The following is a 24,562-nucleotide window of genomic DNA, read 5'->3' on the forward strand; positions in this document are numbered from 1 at the left end:
CTGGCCTACTTTCAGCCGATGCGACTTGTCTGTCGCTGAACAGTCGCTTTTTATGTATTCAGCACCTATGTATAATGTTGTAAAAATGCTCTAGAAGCTAAAGTCGCAGAAATGTCACACATATTTGGCCTGCAACTTTCTGTGCGACAAATTCAGACAGGAAAAATCAGTATAAATCCTTAGAAAATTATCCCCCAGTGTCTCCATCTGCTGGCGGTATTGAATAAGCATTGCTGCACTGATGGGGTATGCATTAGACGAAAAAAAAGAAGAAAAAGAAGAATAATACGCCCAGAAAAGAGGCGAAAAGGAGAAAAACGTAAAAAAACGTGAAAAAAAAGTAAGAGGAAGAGAAGGGAAAAAAAGGTGGAAATGGGTTTAAAAGTGATTTCGGCGGAGAAATATATATATATATATATATATATATATATATATATATATATATATATGCGCACACACACACATAGATATAAACGTATTCTCCGTTGAGATATTGCAGCCGCTGCTGTGTCCAGGCCCAGGAGCCTTAGCACTGTGCTGTGATGTCACTCAATACCACTGACATCACTAGGTGTAAACAACATCTCTCCTTTGCTGTGTATGTGACTATGGAGCTGTTTGGTGATGTCGTCTATTACGGCCTTCATAGAAGCAACAGGAGATTGTTGCATCCATCTTGAACCCTCAGAACTACAGTGCTATGATGTCACTCACTTCCACAGGCCTTGCAGAGTGTAAACAACAACAACCCAGCTTTGTTGTGTATGTAACCAAAGGGATTTGTGATGTCACCTAGAACCTTCACAGCAGCGACAGCTTTATGAGGAGCATCAGCACTGCTCTGCCTGAGCAGAACCATCACCGCCATAGGTTGTCAAATAACCCGGATTTAACCCACACAGGTAAGTCCAATGGGGTGCAGGCATGTCCTCTATGCTTACAGCTTCCCGTGGGTGTTGGTTTGATACCGTTTGGGGACAGCCAAGGAGGCATCTGCAGGCAACAAAGGTAGATGTGTGCTTGTGTGTGTGTTTCCTATGCAGATCCTAAGCCCAGTGTCACATGCAAGTAGGAGGAGTAAGAAGGGTTCCTGGCAAATCCGGGTTATGGATTGCATTTAAAAAGGCCCCGTGGGAGTGCAATGGGCCCCTGTCTTGCTGCTTAGCAATAATGGTATGGGTTTAGGTTCTGCTGTGTGTACTGGTGGTTGACTGCCCCCCAGCCCAGAGTGTGCATGGAAAATTGTCTGGCAGCCTCCCTGACAGCAAGCAGTGATAGTGCCCATGAAGGGGACCTTGTTGGGCCCGCCCCTTTCACGGTTATCGCTTCTCGGCCTTTTGGCTAAGATCAAGTGTAGTATCTGTTCTTATCAGTTTAATATCTGATACGTCCCCTATCTGGGGACCATATATTAAATGGATTTTTGAGAACGGGGGCCGATTTCGAAGCTTGCTTCCGTCGCCCTATGCATTGACCCGATATGGCAGTATCTTCGGGTACAGTGCACCACCCCCTTACAGGGTTAAAAAGAAAGATTCCTACTTTCATTGCTACCTGCTTGCTGGCTAGCCAGCTAGCCAGCCCTGTGGGCCTTGCTGCTGCTGCAGCCAAAAAACAAAAGGTGGTGCTGCTGCTGCTTCTGCTGCTTCTGCTTGTGTCTGGCCCCTGTTGGAGCGTCCAGGCACAGGACTTCTGCTGCTGCTGACTAAATGGCCTCCTTAATTGGATCATTTGAGTAGCCAGCACACCTGTGCAGGTAGGGCATGACATGATAGGCAGCTGCCTTGATAGCGGGTGGGTGCTGAATGTTCCTAATTGACAAAATAAGATTAATGCTTATGAAGAAATATAAAATCTCATCCCTTCCCCAATATCGCGCCACACCCCTACCCCTTAATTCCCTGGTTGAACGTGATGGACATATGTCTTTTTTCGACCGTACTAACTATGTAACTATGTAACATAACATGGGGGGGGGGGGGGGGTCTCCTGGCTGTTCACACAGGTGTGTCATTGCTGTACATTGACCATGCATTGCTTCTGTGGTATTGCAAAGGCAAAGACAAATGCTTCCAGCCATCCATTGCACTAATGGATTGGTCATCAGCTGGCTGTCTATGTCCCGCATCAATATAGACCAAAGTACAGAGGGTTAGGCTATGCTATTGTGCACCTACCTGATGCATCAGAAGGTGCGAGGCCCTTGCTAAATTCTGTGCACAGACTTTGAGATCTATGCTTTAGACTGTATCTAAACCTGCTCCAACATGGACTGACATTCTGGCCTACTTTCAGCCGATGCGACTTGTCTGTCGCTGAACAGTCGCTTTTTATGTATTCAGCACCTATGTATAATGTTGTAAAAATGCTCTAGAAGCTAAAGTCGCAGAAATGTCACACATATTTGGCCTGCAACTTTCTGTGCGACAAATTCAGACAGGAAAAATCAGTATAAATCCTTAGAAAATTATCCCCCAGTGTCTCCATCTGCTGGCGGTATTGAATAAGCATTGCTGCACTGATGGGGTATGCATTAGACGAAAAAAAAGAAGAAAAAGAAGAATAATACGCCCAGAAAAGAGGCGAAAAGGAGAAAAACGTAAAAAAACGTGAAAAAAAAGTAAGAGGAAGAGAAGGGAAAAAAAGGTGGAAATGGGTTTAAAAGTGATTTCGGCGGAGAAATATATATATATATATATATATATATATATATATATATATATATGCGCACACACACACATAGATATAAACGTATTCTCCGTTGAGATATTGCAGCCGCTGCTGTGTCCAGGCCCAGGAGCCTTAGCACTGTGCTGTGATGTCACTCAATACCACTGACATCACTAGGTGTAAACAACATCTCTCCTTTGCTGTGTATGTGACTATGGAGCTGTTTGGTGATGTCGTCTATTACGGCCTTCATAGAAGCAACAGGAGATTGTTGCATCCATCTTGAACCCTCAGAACTACAGTGCTATGATGTCACTCACTTCCACAGGCCTTGCAGAGTGTAAACAACAACAACCCAGCTTTGTTGTGTATGTAACCAAAGGGATTTGTGATGTCACCTAGAACCTTCACAGCAGCGACAGCTTTATGAGGAGCATCAGCACTGCTCTGCCTGAGCAGAACCATCACCGCCATAGGTTGTCAAATAACCCGGATTTAACCCACACAGGTAAGTCCAATGGGGTGCAGGCATGTCCTCTATGCTTACAGCTTCCCGTGGGTGTTGGTTTGATACCGTTTGGGGACAGCCAAGGAGGCATCTGCAGGCAACAAAGGTAGGTGTGTGCTTGTGTGTGTGTTTCCTATGCAGATCCTAAGCCCAGTGTCACATGCAAGTAGGAGGAGTAAGAAGGGTTCCTGGCAAATCCGGGTTATGGATTGCATTTAAAAAGGCCCCGTGGGAGTGCAATGGGCCCCTGTCTTGCTGCTTAGCAATAATGGTATGGGTTTAGGTTCTGCTGTGTGTACTGGTGGTTGACTGCCCCCCAGCCCAGAGTGTGCATGGAAAATTGTCTGGCAGCCTCCCTGACAGCAAGCAGTGATAGTGCCCATGAAGGGGACCTTGTTGGGCCCGCCCCTTTCACGGTTATCGCTTCTCGGCCTTTTGGCTAAGATCAAGTGTAGTATCTGTTCTTATCAGTTTAATATCTGATACGTCCCCTATCTGGGGACCATATATTAAATGGATTTTTGAGAACGGGGGCCGATTTCGAAGCTTGCTTCCGTCGCCCTATGCATTGACCCGATATGGCAGTATCTTCGGGTACAGTGCACCACCCCCTTACAGGGTTAAAAAGAAAGATTCCTACTTTCATTGCTACCTGCTTGCTGGCTAGCCAGCTAGCCAGCCCTGTGGGCCTTGCTGCTGCTGCAGCCAAAAAACAAAAGGTGGTGCTGCTGCTGCTTCTGCTTCTGCTTGTGTCTGGCCCCTGTTGGAGCGTCCAGGCACAGGACTTCTGCTGCTGCTGACTAAATGGCCTCCTTAATTGGATCATTTGAGTAGCCAGCACACCTGTGCAGGTAGGGCATGACATGATAGGCAGCTGCCTTGATAGCGGGTGGGTGCTGAATGTTCCTAATTGACAAAATAAGATTAATGCTTATGAAGAAATATAAAATCTCATCCCTTCCCCAATATCGCGCCACACCCCTACCCCTTAATTCCCTGGTTGAACGTGATGGACATATGTCTTTTTTCGACCGTACTAACTATGTAACTATGTAACATAACATGGGGGGGGGGGGGGGGGGTCTCCTGGCTGTTCACACAGGTGTGTCATTGCTGTACATTGACCATGCATTGCTTCTGTGGTATTGCAAAGGCAAAGACAAATGCTTCCAGCCATCCATTGCACTAATGGATTGGTCATCAGCTGGCTGTCTATGTCCCGCATCAATATAGACCAAAGTACAGAGGGTTAGGCTATGCTATTGTGCACCTACCTGATGCATCAGAAGGTGCGAGGCCCTTGCTAAATTCTGTGCACAGACTTTGAGATCTATGCTTTAGACTGTATCTAAACCTGCTCCAACATGGACTGACATTCTGGCCTACTTTCAGCCGATGCGACTTGTCTGTCGCTGAACAGTCGCTTTTTATGTATTCAGCACCTATGTATAATGTTGTAAAAATGCTCTAGAAGCTAAAGTCGCAGAAATGTCACACATATTTGGCCTGCAACTTTCTGTGCGACAAATTCAGACAGGAAAAATCAGTATAAATCCTTAGAAAATTATCCCCCAGTGTCTCCATCTGCTGGCGGTATTGAATAAGCATTGCTGCACTGATGGGGTATGCATTAGACGAAAAAAAAGAAGAAAAAGAAGAATAATACGCCCAGAAAAGAGGCGAAAAGGAGAAAAACGTAAAAAAACGTGAAAAAAAAGTAAGAGGAAGAGAAGGGAAAAAAAGGTGGAAATGGGTTTAAAAGTGATTTCGGCGGAGAAATATATATATATATATATATATATATATATATATATATATATATATATATATGCGCACACACACACATAGATATAAACGTATTCTCCGTTGAGATATTGCAGCCGCTGCTGTGTCCAGGCCCAGGAGCCTTAGCACTGTGCTGTGATGTCACTCAATACCACTGACATCACTAGGTGTAAACAACATCTCTCCTTTGCTGTGTATGTGACTATGGAGCTGTTTGGTGATGTCGTCTATTACGGCCTTCATAGAAGCAACAGGAGATTGTTGCATCCATCTTGAACCCTCAGAACTACAGTGCTATGATGTCACTCACTTCCACAGGCCTTGCAGAGTGTAAACAACAACAACCCAGCTTTGTTGTGTATGTAACCAAAGGGATTTGTGATGTCACCTAGAACCTTCACAGCAGCGACAGCTTTATGAGGAGCATCAGCACTGCTCTGCCTGAGCAGAACCATCACCGCCATAGGTTGTCAAATAACCCGGATTTAACCCACACAGGTAAGTCCAATGGGGTGCAGGCATGTCCTCTATGCTTACAGCTTCCCGTGGGTGTTGGTTTGATACCGTTTGGGGACAGCCAAGGAGGCATCTGCAGGCAACAAAGGTAGGTGTGTGCTTGTGTGTGTGTTTCCTATGCAGATCCTAAGCCCAGTGTCACATGCAAGTAGGAGGAGTAAGAAGGGTTCCTGGCAAATCCGGGTTATGGATTGCATTTAAAAAGGCCCCGTGGGAGTGCAATGGGCCCCTGTCTTGCTGCTTAGCAATAATGGTATGGGTTTAGGTTCTGCTGTGTGTACTGGTGGTTGACTGCCCCCCAGCCCAGAGTGTGCATGGAAAATTGTCTGGCAGCCTCCCTGACAGCAAGCAGTGATAGTGCCCATGAAGGGGACCTTGTTGGGCCCGCCCCTTTCACGGTTATCGCTTCTCGGCCTTTTGGCTAAGATCAAGTGTAGTATCTGTTCTTATCAGTTTTCATGCTGGTGGGGATGGGTGCTGCATGGAGGATTCAGGTGTACCAGGGCTTTCCGGGGCTGGTTCTGAGGAATCAGCTCGACGGCTGCCCCGATGTGACCTGTTCCCTCCGGGTCTCGCCATGAGGCTGAGAGGGTCTAGAGCCGAGGTACTTTTGTGCCTCGGGGAGTGGTGACCCCGAGGTGCCGAAACTCACTGGGAGAATAGACTCACTGAGTTGAAGCACGGGCACCATAATCTCTTCACCTTGTGGCACTCACCTCTTGATTCCCGGCCTTCTGGCTAGGATCAGAGAAATTTTTATAGATCCGGCCGGATGTCCGGGCAGTATATCTGCACACATTCACTTATTTATTTCTTTTTTGTCTCACTGTGTCACTTTTTGCGTGTTGTGTGTTCACAGGATTTGTCAGGATGCGGTAGCCCTTCTGGGTGTCCCTCCTGGCGGTCTAGGGGAGGTGTGTGTGGCCATTAGGTTCCGCACCTCCCTGCAAACACCCCGGGTACTCCTGCTTTGGCAGAGTACCTACCGTAATCGGCTCTGCGGGCAGATACCTTGGCCAACGCCAAGGGGGATGCCGGGAGCATTTGTGGTCCCCTAGTAGCTTCGGCGAAAAGGGACATCGAACCTGGAACCTCGCAGGTACCTTTTGGTCCGGAGGCGAAGGGTAAGGTTTGTTGGGGGGCCTCTCTCCTATCGGAGAAGGGCTTGCGATAGACCGCATCCTTTGTGCACGTTTTTTTAGTGTAACACGTTTGCACTTTTTCTTGCACTTTGGGTGAATCGAAAGCACGTTCCTCGGCTTTAGATAAAAAAAAAAAAAAAAAATCTGTTCTTATCAGTTTAATATCTGATACGTCCCCTATCTGGGGACCATATATTAAATGGATTTTTGAGAACGGGGGCCGATTTCGAAGCTTGCTTCCGTCGCCCTATGCATTGACCCGATATGGCAGTATCTTCGGGTACAGTGCACCACCCCCTTACAGGGTTAAAAAGAAAGATTCCTACTTTCATTGCTACCTGCTTGCTGGCTAGCCAGCTAGCCAGCCCTGTGGGCCTTGCTGCTGCTGCAGCCAAAAAACAAAAGGTGGTGCTGCTGCTGCTTCTGCTGCTTCTGCTTCTGCTTGTGTCTGGCCCCTGTTGGAGCGTCCAGGCACAGGACTTCTGCTGCTGCTGACTAAATGGCCTCCTTAATTGGATCATTTGAGTAGCCAGCACACCTGTGCAGGTAGGGCATGACATGATAGGCAGCTGCCTTGATAGCGGGTGGGTGCTGAATGTTCCTAATTGACAAAATAAGATTAATGCTTATGAAGAAATATAAAATCTCATCCCTTCCCCAATATCGCGCCACACCCCTACCCCTTAATTCCCTGGTTGAACGTGATGGACATATGTCTTTTTTCGACCGTACTAACTATGTAACATAACATGGGGGGGGGGGGGGGGGGGTCTCCTGGCTGTTCACACAGGTGTGTCATTGCTGTACATTGACCATGCATTGCTTCTGTGGTATTGCAAAGGCAAAGACAAATGCTTCCAGCCATCCATTGCACTAATGGATTGGTCATCAGCTGGCTGTCTATGTCCCGCATCAATATAGACCAAAGTACAGAGGGTTAGGCTATGCTATTGTGCACCTACCTGATGCATCAGAAGGTGCGAGGCCCTTGCTAAATTCTGTGCACAGACTTTGAGATCTATGCTTTAGACTGTATCTAAACCTGCTCCAACATGGACTGACATTCTGGCCTACTTTCAGCCGATGCGACTTGTCTGTCGCTGAACAGTCGCTTTTTATGTATTCAGCACCTATGTATAATGTTGTAAAAATGCTCTAGAAGCTAAAGTCGCAGAAATGTCACACATATTTGGCCTGCAACTTTCTGTGCGACAAATTCAGACAGGAAAAATCAGTATAAATCCTTAGAAAATTATCCCCCAGTGTCTCCATCTGCTGGCGGTATTGAATAAGCATTGCTGCACTGATGGGGTATGCATTAGACGAAAAAAAAGAAGAAAAAGAAGAATAATACGCCCAGAAAAGAGGCGAAAAGGAGAAAAACGTAAAAAAACGTGAAAAAAAAGTAAGAGGAAGAGAAGGGAAAAAAAGGTGGAAATGGGTTTAAAAGTGATTTCGGCGGAGAAATATATATATATATATATATATATATATATATATATATATATATATATATGCGCACACACACACATAGATATAAACGTATTCTCCGTTGAGATATTGCAGCCGCTGCTGTGTCCAGGCCCAGGAGCCTTAGCACTGTGCTGTGATGTCACTCAATACCACTGACATCACTAGGTGTAAACAACATCTCTCCTTTGCTGTGTATGTGACTATGGAGCTGTTTGGTGATGTCGTCTATTACGGCCTTCATAGAAGCAACAGGAGATTGTTGCATCCATCTTGAACCCTCAGAACTACAGTGCTATGATGTCACTCACTTCCACAGGCCTTGCAGAGTGTAAACAACAACAACCCAGCTTTGTTGTGTATGTAACCAAAGGGATTTGTGATGTCACCTAGAACCTTCACAGCAGCGACAGCTTTATGAGGAGCATCAGCACTGCTCTGCCTGAGCAGAACCATCACCGCCATAGGTTGTCAAATAACCCGGATTTAACCCACACAGGTAAGTCCAATGGGGTGCAGGCATGTCCTCTATGCTTACAGCTTCCCGTGGGTGTTGGTTTGATACCGTTTGGGGACAGCCAAGGAGGCATCTGCAGGCAACAAAGGTAGGTGTGTGCTTGTGTGTGTGTTTCCTATGCAGATCCTAAGCCCAGTGTCACATGCAAGTAGGAGGAGTAAGAAGGGTTCCTGGCAAATCCGGGTTATGGATTGCATTTAAAAAGGCCCCGTGGGAGTGCAATGGGCCCCTGTCTTGCTGCTTAGCAATAATGGTATGGGTTTAGGTTCTGCTGTGTGTACTGGTGGTTGACTGCCCCCCAGCCCAGAGTGTGCATGGAAAATTGTCTGGCAGCCTCCCTGACAGCAAGCAGTGATAGTGCCCATGAAGGGGACCTTGTTGGGCCCGCCCCTTTCACGGTTATCGCTTCTCGGCCTTTTGGCTAAGATCAAGTGTAGTATCTGTTCTTATCAGTTTAATATCTGATACGTCCCCTATCTGGGGACCATATATTAAATGGATTTTTGAGAACGGGGGCCGATTTCGAAGCTTGCTTCCGTCGCCCTATGCATTGACCCGATATGGCAGTATCTTCGGGTACAGTGCACCACCCCCTTACAGGGTTAAAAAGAAAGATTCCTACTTTCATTGCTACCTGCTTGCTGGCTAGCCAGCTAGCCAGCCCTGTGGGCCTTGCTGCTGCTGCAGCCAAAAAACAAAAGGTGGTGCTGCTGCTGCTTCTGCTGCTTCTGCTTCTGCTTGTGTCTGGCCCCTGTTGGAGCGTCCAGGCACAGGACTTCTGCTGCTGCTGACTAAATGGCCTCCTTAATTGGATCATTTGAGTAGCCAGCACACCTGTGCAGGTAGGGCATGACATGATAGGCAGCTGCCTTGATAGCGGGTGGGTGCTGAATGTTCCTAATTGACAAAATAAGATTAATGCTTATGAAGAAATATAAAATCTCATCCCTTCCCCAATATCGCGCCACACCCCTACCCCTTAATTCCCTGGTTGAACGTGATGGACATATGTCTTTTTTCGACCGTACTAACTATGTAACTATGTAACATAACATGGGGGGGGGGGGTCTCCTGGCTGTTCACACAGGTGTGTCATTGCTGTACATTGACCATGCATTGCTTCTGTGGTATTGCAAAGGCAAAGACAAATGCTTCCAGCCATCCATTGCACTAATGGATTGGTCATCAGCTGGCTGTCTATGTCCCGCATCAATATAGACCAAAGTACAGAGGGTTAGGCTATGCTATTGTGCACCTACCTGATGCATCAGAAGGTGCGAGGCCCTTGCTAAATTCTGTGCACAGACTTTGAGATCTATGCTTTAGACTGTATCTAAACCTGCTCCAACATGGACTGACATTCTGGCCTACTTTCAGCCGATGCGACTTGTCTGTCGCTGAACAGTCGCTTTTTATGTATTCAGCACCTATGTATAATGTTGTAAAAATGCTCTAGAAGCTAAAGTCGCAGAAATGTCACACATATTTGGCCTGCAACTTTCTGTGCGACAAATTCAGACAGGAAAAATCAGTATAAATCCTTAGAAAATTATCCCCCAGTGTCTCCATCTGCTGGCGGTATTGAATAAGCATTGCTGCACTGATGGGGTATGCATTAGACGAAAAAAAAGAAGAAAAAGAAGAATAATACGCCCAGAAAAGAGGCGAAAAGGAGAAAAACGTAAAAAAACGTGAAAAAAAAGTAAGAGGAAGAGAAGGGAAAAAAAGGTGGAAATGGGTTTAAAAGTGATTTCGGCGGAGAAATATATATATATATATATATATATATATATATATATATATATATATATGCGCACACACACACATAGATATAAACGTATTCTCCGTTGAGATATTGCAGCCGCTGCTGTGTCCAGGCCCAGGAGCCTTAGCACTGTGCTGTGATGTCACTCAATACCACTGACATCACTAGGTGTAAACAACATCTCTCCTTTGCTGTGTATGTGACTATGGAGCTGTTTGGTGATGTCGTCTATTACGGCCTTCATAGAAGCAACAGGAGATTGTTGCATCCATCTTGAACCCTCAGAACTACAGTGCTATGATGTCACTCACTTCCACAGGCCTTGCAGAGTGTAAACAACAACAACCCAGCTTTGTTGTGTATGTAACCAAAGGGATTTGTGATGTCACCTAGAACCTTCACAGCAGCGACAGCTTTATGAGGAGCATCAGCACTGCTCTGCCTGAGCAGAACCATCACCGCCATAGGTTGTCAAATAACCCGGATTTAACCCACACAGGTAAGTCCAATGGGGTGCAGGCATGTCCTCTATGCTTACAGCTTCCCGTGGGTGTTGGTTTGATACCGTTTGGGGACAGCCAAGGAGGCATCTGCAGGCAACAAAGGTAGGTGTGTGCTTGTGTGTGTGTTTCCTATGCAGATCCTAAGCCCAGTGTCACATGCAAGTAGGAGGAGTAAGAAGGGTTCCTGGCAAATCCGGGTTATGGATTGCATTTAAAAAGGCCCCGTGGGAGTGCAATGGGCCCCTGTCTTGCTGCTTAGCAATAATGGTATGGGTTTAGGTTCTGCTGTGTGTACTGGTGGTTGACTGCCCCCCAGCCCAGAGTGTGCATGGAAAATTGTCTGGCAGCCTCCCTGACAGCAAGCAGTGATAGTGCCCATGAAGGGGACCTTGTTGGGCCCGCCCCTTTCACGGTTATCGCTTCTCGGCCTTTTGGCTAAGATCAAGTGTAGTATCTGTTCTTATCAGTTTTCATGCTGGTGGGGATGGGTGCTGCATGGAGGATGCAGGTGTACCAGGGCTTTCCGGGGCTGGTTCTGAGGAATCAGCTCGACGGCTGCCCCGATGTGACCTGTTCCCTCCGGGTCTCGCCATGAGGCTGAGAGGGTCTAGAGCCGAGGTACTTTTGTGCCTCGGGGAGTGGTGACCCCCGAGGTGCCGAAACTCACTGGGAGAATAGGCTCACTGAGTTGAAGCACGGGCACCATAATCTCTTCACCTTGTGGCACTCACCTCTTGATTCCCGGCCTTCTGGCTAGGATCAGAGAAATTTTTATAGATCCGGCCGGATGTCCGGGCAGTATATCTGCACACATTCACTTATTTATTTATTTTTTTGTCTCACTGTGTCACTTTTTGCGTGTTGTGTGTTCACAGGATTTGTCAGGATGCGGTAGCCCTTCTGGGTGTCCCTCCTGGCGGTCTAGGGGAGGTGTGTGTGGCCATTAGGTTCCGCACCTCCCTGCAAACACCCCGGGTACCCCTGCTTTGGCAGGGTACCTACCGTAATCGGCTCTGCGGGCAGATACCTTGGCCAACGCCAAGGGGGATGCCGGGAGCATTTGTGGTCCCCTAGTAGCTTTGGCGAAAAGGGACATCGAACCTGGAACCTCGCAGGTACCTTTTGGTCCGGAGGCGAAGGGTAAGGTTTGTTGGGGGGCCTCTCTCCTATCGGAGAAGGGCTTGCGATAGACCGCATCCTTTGTGCACGTTTTTTTAGTGTAACACGTTTGCACTTTTTCTTGCACTTTGGGTGAATCGAAAGCACGTTCCTCGGCTTTAAAAAAAATATCTGTTCTTATCAGTTTAATATCTGATACGTCCCCTATCTGGGGACCATATATTAAATGGATTTTTGAGAACGGGGGCCGATTTCGAAGCTTGCTTCCGTCGCCCTATGCATTGACCCGATATGGCAGTATCTTCGGGTACAGTGCACCACCCCCTTACAGGGTTAAAAAGAAAGATTCCTACTTTCATTGCTACCTGCTTGCTGGCTAGCCAGCTAGCCAGCCCTGTGGGCCTTGCTGCTGCTGCTGCAGCCAAAAAACAAAAGGTGGTGCTGCTGCTGCTGCTTCTGCTGCTTCTGCTTCTGCTTGTGTCTGGCCCCTGTTGGAGCGTCCAGGCACAGGACTTCTGCTGCTGCTGACTAAATGGCCTCCTTAATTGGATCATTTGAGTAGCCAGCACACCTGTGCAGGTAGGGCATGACATGATAGGCAGCTGCCTTGATAGCGGGTGGGTGCTGAATGTTCCTAATTGACAAAATAAGATTAATGCTTATGAAGAAATATAAAATCTCATCCCTTCCCCAATATCGCGCCACACCCCTACCCCTTAATTCCCTGGTTGAACGTGATGGACATATGTCTTTTTTCGACCGTACTAACTATGTAACTATGTAACATAACATGGGGGGGGGGTCTCCTGGCTGTTCACACAGGTGTGTCATTGCTGTACATTGACCATGCATTGCTTCTGTGGTATTGCAAAGGCAAAGACAAATGCTTCCAGCCATCCATTGCACTAATGGATTGGTCATCAGCTGGCTGTCTATGTCCCGCATCAATATAGACCAAAGTACAGAGGGTTAGGCTATGCTATTGTGCACCTACCTGATGCATCAGAAGGTGCGAGGCCCTTGCTAAATTCTGTGCACAGACTTTGAGATCTATGCTTTAGACTGTATCTAAACCTGCTCCAACATGGACTGACATTCTGGCCTACTTTCAGCCGATGCGACTTGTCTGTCGCTGAACAGTCGCTTTTTATGTATTCAGCACCTATGTATAATGTTGTAAAAATGCTCTAGAAGCTAAAGTCGCAGAAATGTCACACATATTTGGCCTGCAACTTTCTGTGCGACAAATTCAGACAGGAAAAATCAGTATAAATCCTTAGAAAATTATCCCCCAGTGTCTCCATCTGCTGGCAGTATTGAATAAGCATTGCTGCACTGATGGGGTATGCATTAGACGAAAAAAAAGAAGAAAAAGAAGAATAATACGCCCAGAAAAGAGGCGAAAAGGAGAAAAACGTAAAAAAACGTGAAAAAAAAGTAAGAGGAAGAGAAGGGAAAAAAAGGTGGAAATGGGTTTAAAAGTGATTTCGGCGGAGAAATATATATATATATATATATATATATATATATATAAATATATATATATATATGCGCACACACACACATAGATATAAACGTATTCTCCGTTGAGATATTGCAGCCGCTGCTGTGTCCAGGCCCAGGAGCCTTAGCACTGTGCTGTGATGTCACTCAATACCACTGACATCACTAGGTGTAAACAACATCTCTCCTTTGCTGTGTATGTGACTATGGAGCTGTTTGGTGATGTCGTCTATTACGGCCTTCATAGAAGCAACAGGAGATTGTTGCATCCATCTAGAACCCTCAGAACTACAGTGCTATGATGTCACTCACTTCCACAGGCCTTGCAGAGTGTAAACAACAACAACCCAGCTTTGTTGTGTATGTAACCAAAGGGATTTGTGATGTCACCTAGAACCTTCACAGCAGCGACAGCTTTATGAGGAGCATCAGCACTGCTCTGCCTGAGCAGAACCATCACCGCCATAGGTTGTCAAATAACCCGGATTTAACCCACACAGGTAAGTCCAATGGGGTGCAGGCATGTCCTCTATGCTTACAGCTTCCCGTGGGTGTTGGTTTGATACCGTTTGGGGACAGCCAAGGAGGCATCTGCAGGCAACAAAGGTAGGTGTGTGCTTGTGTGTGTGTTTCCTATGCAGATCCTAAGCCCAGTGTCACATGCAAGTAGGAGGAGTAAGAAGGGTTCCTGGCAAATCCGGGTTATGGATTGCATTTAAAAAGGCCCCGTGGGAGTGCAATGGGCCCCTGTCTTGCTGCTTAGCAATAATGGTATGGGTTTAGGTTCTGCTGTGTGTACTGGTGGTTGACTGCCCCCCAGCCCAGAGTGTGCATGGAAAATTGTCTGGCAGCCTCCCTGACAGCAAGCAGTGATAGTGCCCATGAAGGGGACCTTGTTGGGCCCGCCCCTTTCACGGTTATCGCTTCTCGGCCTTTTGGCTAAGATCAAGTGTAGTATCTGTTCTTATCAGTTTAATATCTGATACGTCCCCTATCTGGGGACCATATATTAAATGGATTTTTGAGAACGGGGGCCGATTTCGAAGCTTGCTTCCGTCGCCCTATGCATTGACCCGATATGGCAGTATCTTCGGGTACAGTGCACCACCCCCTTACAGGGTTAAAAAGAAAGATTCCTACTTTCATTGCTACCTGCTTGCTGGCTAGCCAGCTAGCCAGCCCTGTGGGCCTTGCTGCTGCTGCAGCCAAAAAACAAAAGGTGGTGCTGCTGCTGCTTCTGCTGCTTCTGCTTCTGCTTGTGTCTGGCCCCTGTTGGAGCGTCCAGGCACAGGACTTCTGCTGCTGCTGACTAAATGGCCTCCTTAATTGGATCATTTGAGTAGCCAGCACACCTGTGCAGGTAGGGCATGACATGATAGGCAGCTGCCTTGATAGCGGGTGGGTGCTGAATGTTCCTAATTGACAAAATAAGATTAATGCTTATGAAGAAATATAAAATCTCATCCCTTCCCCAATATCGCGCCACACCCCTACCCCTTAATTCCCTGGTTGAACGTGATGGACATATGTCTTTTTTCGACCGTACTAACTATGTAACTATGTAACATAACATGGGGGGGGGGGTCTCCTGGCTGTTCACACAGGTGTGTCATTGCTGTACATTGACCATGCATTGCTTCTGTGGTATTGCAAAGGCAAAGACAAATGCTTCCAGCCATCCATTGCACTAATGGATTGGTCATCAGCTGGCTGTCTATGTCCCGCATCAATATAGACCAAAGTACAGAGGGTTAGGCTATGCTATTGTGCACCTACCTGATGCATCAGAAGGTGCGAGGCCCTTGCTAAATTCTGTGCACAGACTTTGAGATCTATGCTTTAGACTGTATCTAAACCTGCTCCAACATGGACTGACATTCTGGCCTACTTTCAGCCGATGCGACTTGTCTGTCGCTGAACAGTCGCTTTTTATGTATTCAGCACCTATGTATAATGTTGTAAAAATGCTCTAGAAGCTAAAGTCGCAGAAATGTCACACATATTTGGCCTGCAACTTTCTGTGCGACAAATTCAGACAGGAAAAATCAGTATAAATCCTTAGAAAATTATCCCCCAGTGTCTCCATCTGCTGGCGGTATTGAATAAGCATTGCTGCACTGATGGGGTATGCATTAGACGAAAAAAAAGAAGAAAAAGAAGAATAATACGCCCAGAAAAGAGGCGAAAAGGAGAAAAACGTAAAAAAACGTGAAAAAAAAGTAAGAGGAAGAGAAGGGAAAAAAAAGGTGGAAATGGGTTTAAAAGGGATTTCGGCGGAGAAATATATATATATATATATATATATATATATATATATATATATATATATGCGCACACACACACATAGATATAAACGTATTCTCCGTTGAGATATTGCAGCCGCTGCTGTGTCCAGGCCCAGGAGCCTTAGCACTGTGCTGTGATGTCACTCAATACCACTGACATCACTAGGTGTAAACAACATCTCTCCTTTGCTGTGTATGTGACTATGGAGCTGTTTGGTGATGTCGTCTATTACGGCCTTCATAGAAGCAACAGGAGATTGTTGCATCCATCTTGAACCCTCAGAACTACAGTGCTATGATGTCACTCACTTCCACAGGCCTTGCAGAGTGTAAACAACAACAACCCAGCTTTGTTGTGTATGTAACCAAAGGGATTTGTGATGTCACCTAGAACCTTCACAGCAGCGACAGCTTTATGAGGAGCATCAGCACTGCTCTGCCTGAGCAGAACCATCACCGCCATAGGTTGTCAAATAACCCGGATTTAACCCACACAGGTAAGTCCAATGGGGTGCAGGCATGTCCTCTATGCTTACAGCTTCCCGTGGGTGTTGGTTTGATACCGTTTGGGGACAGCCAAGGAGGCATCTGCAGGCAACAAAGGTAGGTGTGTGCTTGTGTGTGTGTTTCCTATGCAGATCCTAAGCCCAGTGTCACATGCAAGTAGGAGGAGTAAGAAGGGTTCCTGGCAAATCCGGGTTATGGATTGCATTTAAAAAGGCCCCGTGGGAGTGCAATGGGCCCCTGTCTTGCTGCTTAGCAATAATGGTATGGGTTTAGGTTCTGCTGTGTGTACTGGTGGTTGACTGCCCCCCAGCCCAGAGTGTGCATGGAAAATTGTCTGGCAGCCTCCCTGACAGCAAGCAGTGATAGTGCCCATGAAGGGGACCTTGTTGGGCCCGCCCCTTTCACGGTTATCGCTTCTCGGCCTTTTGGCTAAGATCAAGTGTAGTATCTGTTCTTATCAGTTTAATATCTGATACGTCCCCTATCTGGGGACCATATATTAAATGGATTTTTGAGAACGGGGGCCGATTTCGAAGCTTGCTTCCGTCGCCCTATGCATTGACCCGATATGGCAGTATCTTCGGGTACAGTGCACCACCCCCTTACAGGGTTAAAAAGAAAGATTCCTACTTTCATTGCTACCTGCTTGCTGGCTAGCCAGCTAGCCAGCCCTGTGGGCCTTGCTGCTGCTGCAGCCAAAAAACAAAAGGTGGTGCTGCTGCTGCTTCTGCTGCTTCTGCTTCTGCTTGTGTCTGGCCCCTGTTGGAGCGTCCAGGCACAGGACTTCTGCTGCTGCTGACTAAATGGCCTCCTTAATTGGATCATTTGAGTAGCCAGCACACCTGTGCAGGTAGGGCATGACATGATAGGCAGCTGCCTTGATAGCGGGTGGGTGCTGAATGTTCCTAATTGACAAAATAAGATTAATGCTTATGAAGAAATATAAAATCTCATCCCTTCCCCAATATCGCGCCACACCCCTACCCCTTAATTCCCTGGTTGAACGTGATGGACATATGTCTTTTTTCGACCGTACTAACTATGTAACTATGTAACATAACATGGGGGGGGGGGGGTCTCCTGGCTGTTCACACAGGTGTGTCATTGCTGTACATTGACCATGCATTGCTTCTGTGGTATTGCAAAGGCAAAGACAAATGCTTCCAGCCATCCATTGCACTAATGGATTGGTCATCAGCTGGCTGTCTATGTCCCGCATCAATATAGACCAAAGTACAGAGGGTTAGGCTATGCTATTGTGCACCTACCTGATGCATCAGAAGGTGCGAGGCCCTTGCTAAATTCTGTGCACAGACTTTGAGATCTATGCTTTAGACTGTATCTAAACCTGCTCCAACATGGACTGACATTCTGGCCTACTTTCAGCCGATGCGACTTGTCTGTCGCTGAACAGTCGCTTTTTATGTATTCAGCACCTATGTATAATGTTGTAAAAATGCTCTAGAAGCTAAAGTCGCAGAAATGTCACACATATTTGGCCTGCAACTTTCTGTGCGACAAATTCAGACAGGAAAAATCAGTATAAATCCTTAGAAAATTATCCCCCAGTGTCTCCATCTGCTGGCGGTATTGAATAAGCATTGCTGCACTGATGGGGTATGCATTAGACGAAAAAAAAGAAGAAAAAGAAGAATAATACGCCCAGAAAAGAGGCGAAAAGGAGAAAAACGTAAAAAAACGTGAAAAAAAAGTAAGAGGAAGAGAAGGGAAAAAAAGGTGGAAATGGGTTTAAAAGTGATTTCGGCGGAGAGAAATATATATATATATATATATATATATATATATATATATATGCGCACACACACACATAGATATAAACGTATTCTCCGTTGAGATATTGCAGCCGCTGCTGTGTCCAGGCCCAGGAGCCTTAGCACTGTGCTGTGATGTCACTCAATACCACTGACATCACTAGGTGTAAACAACATCTCTCCTTTGCTGTGTATGTGACTATGGAGCTGTTTGGTGATGTCGTCTATTACGGCCTTCATAGAAGCAACAGGAGATTGTTGCATCCATCTTGAACCCTCAGAACTACAGTGCTATGATGTCACTCACTTCCACAGGCCTTGCAGAGTGTAAACAACAACAACCCAGCTTTGTTGTGTATGTAACCAAAGGGATTTGTGATGTCACCTAGAACCTTCACAGCAGCGACAGCTTTATGAGGAGCATCAGCACTGCTCTGCCTGAGCAGAACCATCACCGCCATAGGTTGTCAAATAACCCGGATTTAACCCACACAGGTAAGTCCAATGGGGTGCAGGCATGTCCTCTATGCTTACAGCTTCCCGTGGGTGTTGGTTTGATACCGTTTGGGGACAGCCAAGGAGGCATCTGCAGGCAACAAAGGTAGGTGTGTGCTTGTGTGTGTGTTTCCTATGCAGATCCTAAGCCCAGTGTCACATGCAAGTAGGAGGAGTAAGAAGGGTTCCTGGCAAATCCGGGTTATGGATTGCATTTAAAAAGGCCCCGTGGGAGTGCAATGGGCCCCTGTCTTGCTGCTTAGCAATAATGGTATGGGTTTAGGTTCTGCTGTGTGTACTGGTGGTTGACTGCCCCCCAGCCCAGAGTGTGCATGGAAAATTGTCTGGCAGCCTCCCTGACAGCAAGCAGTGATAGTGCCCATGAAGGGGACCTTGTTGGGCCCGCCCCTTTCACGGTTATCGCTTCTCGGCCTTTTGGCTAAGATCAAGTGTAGTATCTGTTCTTATCAGTTTAATATCTGATACGTCCCCTATCTGGGGACCATATATTAAATGGATTTTTGAGAACGGGGGCCGATTTCGAAGCTTGCTTCCGTCGCCCTATGCATTGACCCGATATGGCAGTATCTTCGGGTACAGTGCACCACCCCCTTACAGGGTTAAAAAGAAAGATTCCTACTTTCATTGCTACCTGCTTGCTGGCTAGCCAGCTAGCCAGCCCTGTGGGCCTTGCTGCTGCTGCAGCCAAAAAACAAAAGGTGGTGCTGCTGCTGCTTCTGCTGCTTCTGCTTCTGCTTGTGTCTGGCCCCTGTTGGAGCGTCCAGGCACAGGACTTCTGCTGCTGCTGACTAAATGGCCTCCTTAATTGGATCATTTGAGTAGCCAGCACACCTGTGCAGGTAGGGCATGACATGATAGGCAGCTGCCTTGATAGCGGGTGGGTGCTGAATGTTCCTAATTGACAAAATAAGATTAATGCTTATGAAGAAATATAAAATCTCATCCCTTCCCCAATATCGCGCCACACCCCTACCCCTTAATTCCCTGGTTGAACGTGATGGACATATGTCTTTTTTCGACCGTACTAACTATGTAACTATGTAACATAACATGGGGGGGGGGGGGGGTCTCCTGGCTGTTCACACAGGTGTGTCATTGCTGTACATTGACCATGCATTGCTTCTGTGGTATTGCAAAGGCAAAGACAAATGCTTCCAGCCATCCATTGCACTAATGGATTGGTCATCAGCTGGCTGTCTATGTCCCGCATCAATATAGACCAAAGTACAGAGGGTTAGGCTATGCTATTGTGCACCTACCTGATGCATCAGAAGGTGCGAGGCCCTTGCTAAATTCTGTGCACAGACTTTGAGATCTATGCTTTAGACTGTATCTAAACCTGCTCCAACATGGACTGACATTCTGGCCTACTTTCAGCCGATGCGACTTGTCTGTCGCTGAACAGTCGCTTTTTATGTATTCAGCACCTATGTATAATGTTGTAAAAATGCTCTAGAAGCTAAAGTCGCAGAAATGTCACACATATTTGCCTGCAACTTTCTGTGCGACAAATTCAGACAGGAAAAATCAGTATAAATCCTTAGAAAATTATCCCCCAGTGTCTCCATCTGCTGGCGGTATTGAATAAGCATTGCTGCACTGATGGGGTATGCATTAGACGAAAAAAAAGAAGAAAAAGAAGAATAATACGCCCAGAAAAGAGGCGAAAAGGAGAAAAACGTAAAAAAACGTGAAAAAAAAGTAAGAGGAAGAGAAGGGAAAAAAAGGTGGAAATGGGTTTAAAAGTGATTTCGGCGGAGAAATATATATATATATATATATATATATATATATATATATATATATATGCGCACACACACACATAGATATAAACGTATTCTCCGTTGAGATATTGCAGCCGCTGCTGTGTCCAGGCCCAGGAGCCTTAGCACTGTGCTGTGATGTCACTCAATACCACTGACATCACTAGGTGTAAACAACATCTCTCCTTTGCTGTGTATGTGACTATGGAGCTGTTTGGTGATGTCGTCTATTACGGCCTTCATAGAAGCAACAGGAGATTGTTGCATCCATCTTGAACCCTCAGAACTACAGTGCTATGATGTCACTCACTTCCACAGGCCTTGCAGAGTGTAAACAACAACAACCCAGCTTTGTTGTGTATGTAACCAAAGGGATTTGTGATGTCACCTAGAACCTTCACAGCAGCGACAGCTTTATGAGGAGCATCAGCACTGCTCTGCCTGAGCAGAACCATCACCGCCATAGGTTGTCAAATAACCCGGATTTAACCCACACAGGTAAGTCCAATGGGGTGCAGGCATGTCCTCTATGCTTACAGCTTCCCGTGGGTGTTGGTTTGATACCGTTTGGGGACAGCCAAGGAGGCATCTGCAGGCAACAAAGGTAGGTGTGTGCTTGTGTGTGTGTTTCCTATGCAGATCCTAAGCCCAGTGTCACATGCAAGTAGGAGGAGTAAGAAGGGTTCCTGGCAAATCCGGGTTATGGATTGCATTTAAAAAGGCCCCGTGGGAGTGCAATGGGCCCCTGTCTTGCTGCTTAGCAATAATGGTATGGGTTTAGGTTCTGCTGTGTGTACTGGTGGTTGACTGCCCCCCAGCCCAGAGTGTGCATGGAAAATTGTCTGGCAGCCTCCCTGACAGCAAGCAGTGATAGTGCCCATGAAGGGGACCTTGTTGGGCCCGCCCCTTTCACGGTTATCGCTTCTCGGCCTTTTGGCTAAGATCAAGTGTAGTATCTGTTCTTATCAGTTTAATATCTGATACGTCCCCTATCTGGGGACCATATATTAAATGGATTTTTGAGAACGGGGGCCGATTTCGAAGCTTGCTTCCGTCGCCCTATGCATTGACCCGATATGGCAGTATCTTCGGGTACAGTGCACCACCCCCTTACAGGGTTAAAAAGAAAGATTCCTACTTTCATTGCTACCTGCTTGCTGGCTAGCCAGCTAGCCAGCCCTGTGGGCCTTGCTGCTGCTGCAGCCAAAAAACAAAAGGTGGTGCTGCTGCTGCTTCTGCTGCTTCTGCTTCTGCTTGTGTCTGGCCCCTGTTGGAGCGTCCAGGCACAGGACTTCTGCTGCTGCTGACTAAATGGCCTCCTTAATTGGATCATTTGAGTAGCCAGCACACCTGTGCAGGTAGGGCATGACATGATAGGCAGCTGCCTTGATAGCGGGTGGGTGCTGAATGTTCCTAATTGACAAAATAAGATTAATGCTTATGAAGAAATATAAAATCTCATCCCTTCCCCAATATCGCGCCACACCCCTACCCCTTAATTCCCTGGTTGAACGTGATGGACATATGTCTTTTTTCGACCGTACTAACTATGTAACTATGTAACATAACATGGGGGGGGGGGGGGGTCTCCTGGCTGTTCACACAGGTGTGTCATTGCTGTACATTGACCATGCATTGCTTCTGTGGTATTGCAAAGGCAAAGACAAATGCTTCCAGCCATCCATTGCACTAATGGATTGGTCATCAGCTGGCTGTCTATGTCCCGCATCAATATAGACCAAAGTACAGAGGGTTAGGCTATGCTATTGTGCACCTACCTGATGCATCAGAAGGTGCGAGGCCCTTGCTAAATTCTGTGCACAGACTTTGAGATCTATGCTTTAGACTGTATCTAAACCTGCTCCAACATGGACTGACATTCTGGCCTACTTTCAGCCGATGCGACTTGTCTGTCGCTGAACAGTCGCTTTTTATGTATTCAGCACCTATGTATAATGTTGTAAAAATGCTCTAGAAGCTAAAGTCGCAGAAATGTCACACATATTTGGCCTGCAACTTTCTGTGCGACAAATTCAGACAGGAAAAATCAGTATAAATCCTTAGAAAATTATCCCCCAGTGTCTCCATCTGCTGGCGGTATTGAATAAGCATTGCTGCACTGATGGGGTATGCATTAGACGAAAAAAAAGAAGAAAAAGAAGAATAATACGCCCAGAAAAGAGGCGAAAAGGAGAAAAACGTAAAAAAACGTGAAAAAAAAGTAAGAGGAAGAGAAGGGAAAAAAAGGTGGAAATGGGTTTAAAAGTGATTTCGGCGGAGAATATATATATATATATATATATATATATATATATATATATATATATGCGCACACACACACATAGATATAAACGTATTCTCCGTTGAGATATTGCAGCCGCTGCTGTGTCCAGGCCCAGGAGCCTTAGCACTGTGCTGTGATGTCACTCAATACCACTGACATCACTAGGTGTAAACAACATCTCTCCTTTGCTGTGTATGTGACTATGGAGCTGTTTGGTGATGTCGTCTATTACGGCCTTCATAGAAGCAACAGGAGATTGTTGCATCCATCTTGAACCCTCAGAACTACAGTGCTATGATGTCACTCACTTCCACAGGCCTTGCAGAGTGTAAACAACAACAACCCAGCTTTGTTGTGTATGTAACCAAAGGGATTTGTGATGTCACCTAGAACCTTCACAGCAGCGACAGCTTTATGAGGAGCATCAGCACTGCTCTGCCTGAGCAGAACCATCACCGCCATAGGTTGTCAAATAACCCGGATTTAACCCACACAGGTAAGTCCAATGGGGTGCAGGCATGTCCTCTATGCTTACAGCTTCCCGTGGGTGTTGGTTTGATACCGTTTGGGGACAGCCAAGGAGGCATCTGCAGGCAACAAAGGTAGGTGTGTGCTTGTGTGTGTGTTTCCTATGCAGATCCTAAGCCCAGTGTCACATGCAAGTAGGAGGAGTAAGAAGGGTTCCTGGCAAATCCGGGTTATGGATTGCATTTAAAAAGGCCCCGTGGGAGTGCAATGGGCCCCTGTCTTGCTGCTTAGCAATAATGGTATGGGTTTAGGTTCTGCTGTGTGTACTGGTGGTTGACTGCCCCCCAGCCCAGAGTGTGCATGGAAAATTGTCTGGCAGCCTCCCTGACAGCAAGCAGTGATAGTGCCCATGAAGGGGACCTTGTTGGGCCCGCCCCTTTCACGGTTATCGCTTCTCGGCCTTTTGGCTAAGATCAAGTGTAGTATCTGTTCTTATCAGTTTAATATCTGATACGTCCCCTATCTGGGGACCATATATTAAATGGATTTTTGAGAACGGGGGCCGATTTCGAAGCTTGCTTCCGTCGCCCTATGCATTGACCCGATATGGCAGTATCTTCGGGTACAGTGCACCACCCCCTTACAGGGTTAAAAAGAAAGATTCCTACTTTCATTGCTACCTGCTTGCTGGCTAGCCAGCTAGCCAGCCCTGTGGGCCTTGCTGCTGCTGCAGCCAAAAAACAAAAGGTGGTGCTGCTGCTGCTTCTGCTGCTTCTGCTTCTGCTTGTGTCTGGCCCCTGTTGGAGCGTCCAGGCACAGGACTTCTGCTGCTGCTGACTAAATGGCCTCCTTAATTGGATCATTTGAGTAGCCAGCACACCTGTGCAGGTAGGGCATGACATGATAGGCAGCTGCCTTGATAGCGGGTGGGTGCTGAATGTTCCTAATTGACAAAATAAGATTAATGCTTATGAAGAAATATAAAATCTCATCCCTTCCCCAATATCGCGCCACACCCCTACCCCTTAATTCCCTGGTTGAACGTGATGGACATATGTCTTTTTTCGACCGTACTAACTATGTAACTATGTAACATAACATGGGGGGGGGGGGGGGGTCTCCTGGCTGTTCACACAGGTGTGTCATTGCTGTACATTGACCATGCATTGCTTCTGTGGTATTGCAAAGGCAAAGACAAATGCTTCCAGCCATCCATTGCACTAATGGATTGGTCATCAGCTGGCTGTCTATGTCCCGCATCAATATAGACCAAAGTACAGAGGGTTAGGCTATGCTATTGTGCACCTACCTGATGCATCAGAAGGTGCGAGGCCCTTGCTAAATTCTGTGCACAGACTTTGAGATCTATGCTTTAGACTGTATCTAAACCTGCTCCAACATGGACTGACATTCTGGCCTACTTTCAGCCGATGCGACTTGTCTGTCGCTGAACAGTCGCTTTTTATGTA

The 24,562-nt window shown here is 46.6% G+C and overlaps 9 non-coding genes and 3 pseudogenes across 9 annotated transcripts; all 12 read left to right on the plus strand.

Moving 5' to 3' along the window:
* Nucleotides 1-1,321: 1,321 nt before the first annotated feature.
* Nucleotides 1,322-1,512, plus strand: LOC130301290 (U2 spliceosomal RNA). Its single transcript, XR_008851964.1, has one exon. It is a non-coding gene; the product is annotated as a U2 spliceosomal RNA (small nuclear RNA).
* A 2,085-nt stretch (nucleotides 1,513-3,597) lies between these two features.
* LOC130301291 (U2 spliceosomal RNA) lies at nucleotides 3,598-3,788 on the plus strand. Its single transcript, XR_008851965.1, has one exon. It is a non-coding gene; the product is annotated as a U2 spliceosomal RNA (small nuclear RNA).
* Nucleotides 3,789-5,880: 2,092 nt separating this feature from the next.
* Nucleotides 5,881-5,990, plus strand: LOC130301311 (U2 spliceosomal RNA; annotated as a pseudogene).
* A 743-nt stretch (nucleotides 5,991-6,733) lies between these two features.
* Nucleotides 6,734-6,917, plus strand: LOC130301309 (U2 spliceosomal RNA). The gene has a single exon (XR_008851982.1). It is a non-coding gene; the product is annotated as a U2 spliceosomal RNA (small nuclear RNA).
* A 2,092-nt stretch (nucleotides 6,918-9,009) lies between these two features.
* On the plus strand, nucleotides 9,010-9,200 carry LOC130301292 (U2 spliceosomal RNA). The gene has a single exon (XR_008851966.1). It is a non-coding gene; the product is annotated as a U2 spliceosomal RNA (small nuclear RNA).
* A 2,091-nt stretch (nucleotides 9,201-11,291) lies between these two features.
* LOC130301312 (U2 spliceosomal RNA) lies at nucleotides 11,292-11,451 on the plus strand (annotated as a pseudogene).
* Nucleotides 11,452-12,142: 691 nt separating this feature from the next.
* On the plus strand, nucleotides 12,143-12,318 carry LOC130301306 (U2 spliceosomal RNA; annotated as a pseudogene).
* A 2,099-nt stretch (nucleotides 12,319-14,417) lies between these two features.
* On the plus strand, nucleotides 14,418-14,608 carry LOC130301293 (U2 spliceosomal RNA). The gene has a single exon (XR_008851967.1). It is a non-coding gene; the product is annotated as a U2 spliceosomal RNA (small nuclear RNA).
* A 2,091-nt stretch (nucleotides 14,609-16,699) lies between these two features.
* LOC130301294 (U2 spliceosomal RNA) lies at nucleotides 16,700-16,890 on the plus strand. The gene has a single exon (XR_008851968.1). It is a non-coding gene; the product is annotated as a U2 spliceosomal RNA (small nuclear RNA).
* A 2,086-nt stretch (nucleotides 16,891-18,976) lies between these two features.
* LOC130301295 (U2 spliceosomal RNA) lies at nucleotides 18,977-19,167 on the plus strand. The gene has a single exon (XR_008851969.1). It is a non-coding gene; the product is annotated as a U2 spliceosomal RNA (small nuclear RNA).
* A 2,091-nt stretch (nucleotides 19,168-21,258) lies between these two features.
* On the plus strand, nucleotides 21,259-21,449 carry LOC130301297 (U2 spliceosomal RNA). Its single transcript, XR_008851971.1, has one exon. It is a non-coding gene; the product is annotated as a U2 spliceosomal RNA (small nuclear RNA).
* A 2,091-nt stretch (nucleotides 21,450-23,540) lies between these two features.
* Nucleotides 23,541-23,731, plus strand: LOC130301298 (U2 spliceosomal RNA). The gene has a single exon (XR_008851972.1). It is a non-coding gene; the product is annotated as a U2 spliceosomal RNA (small nuclear RNA).
* Nucleotides 23,732-24,562: the final 831 nt, after the last annotated feature.

Source organism: Hyla sarda, unplaced genomic scaffold (assembly GCF_029499605.1).
Source record: "Hyla sarda isolate aHylSar1 unplaced genomic scaffold, aHylSar1.hap1 scaffold_1118, whole genome shotgun sequence".
NCBI classification, from domain to species: Eukaryota; Metazoa; Chordata; class Amphibia; order Anura; family Hylidae; genus Hyla; species Hyla sarda.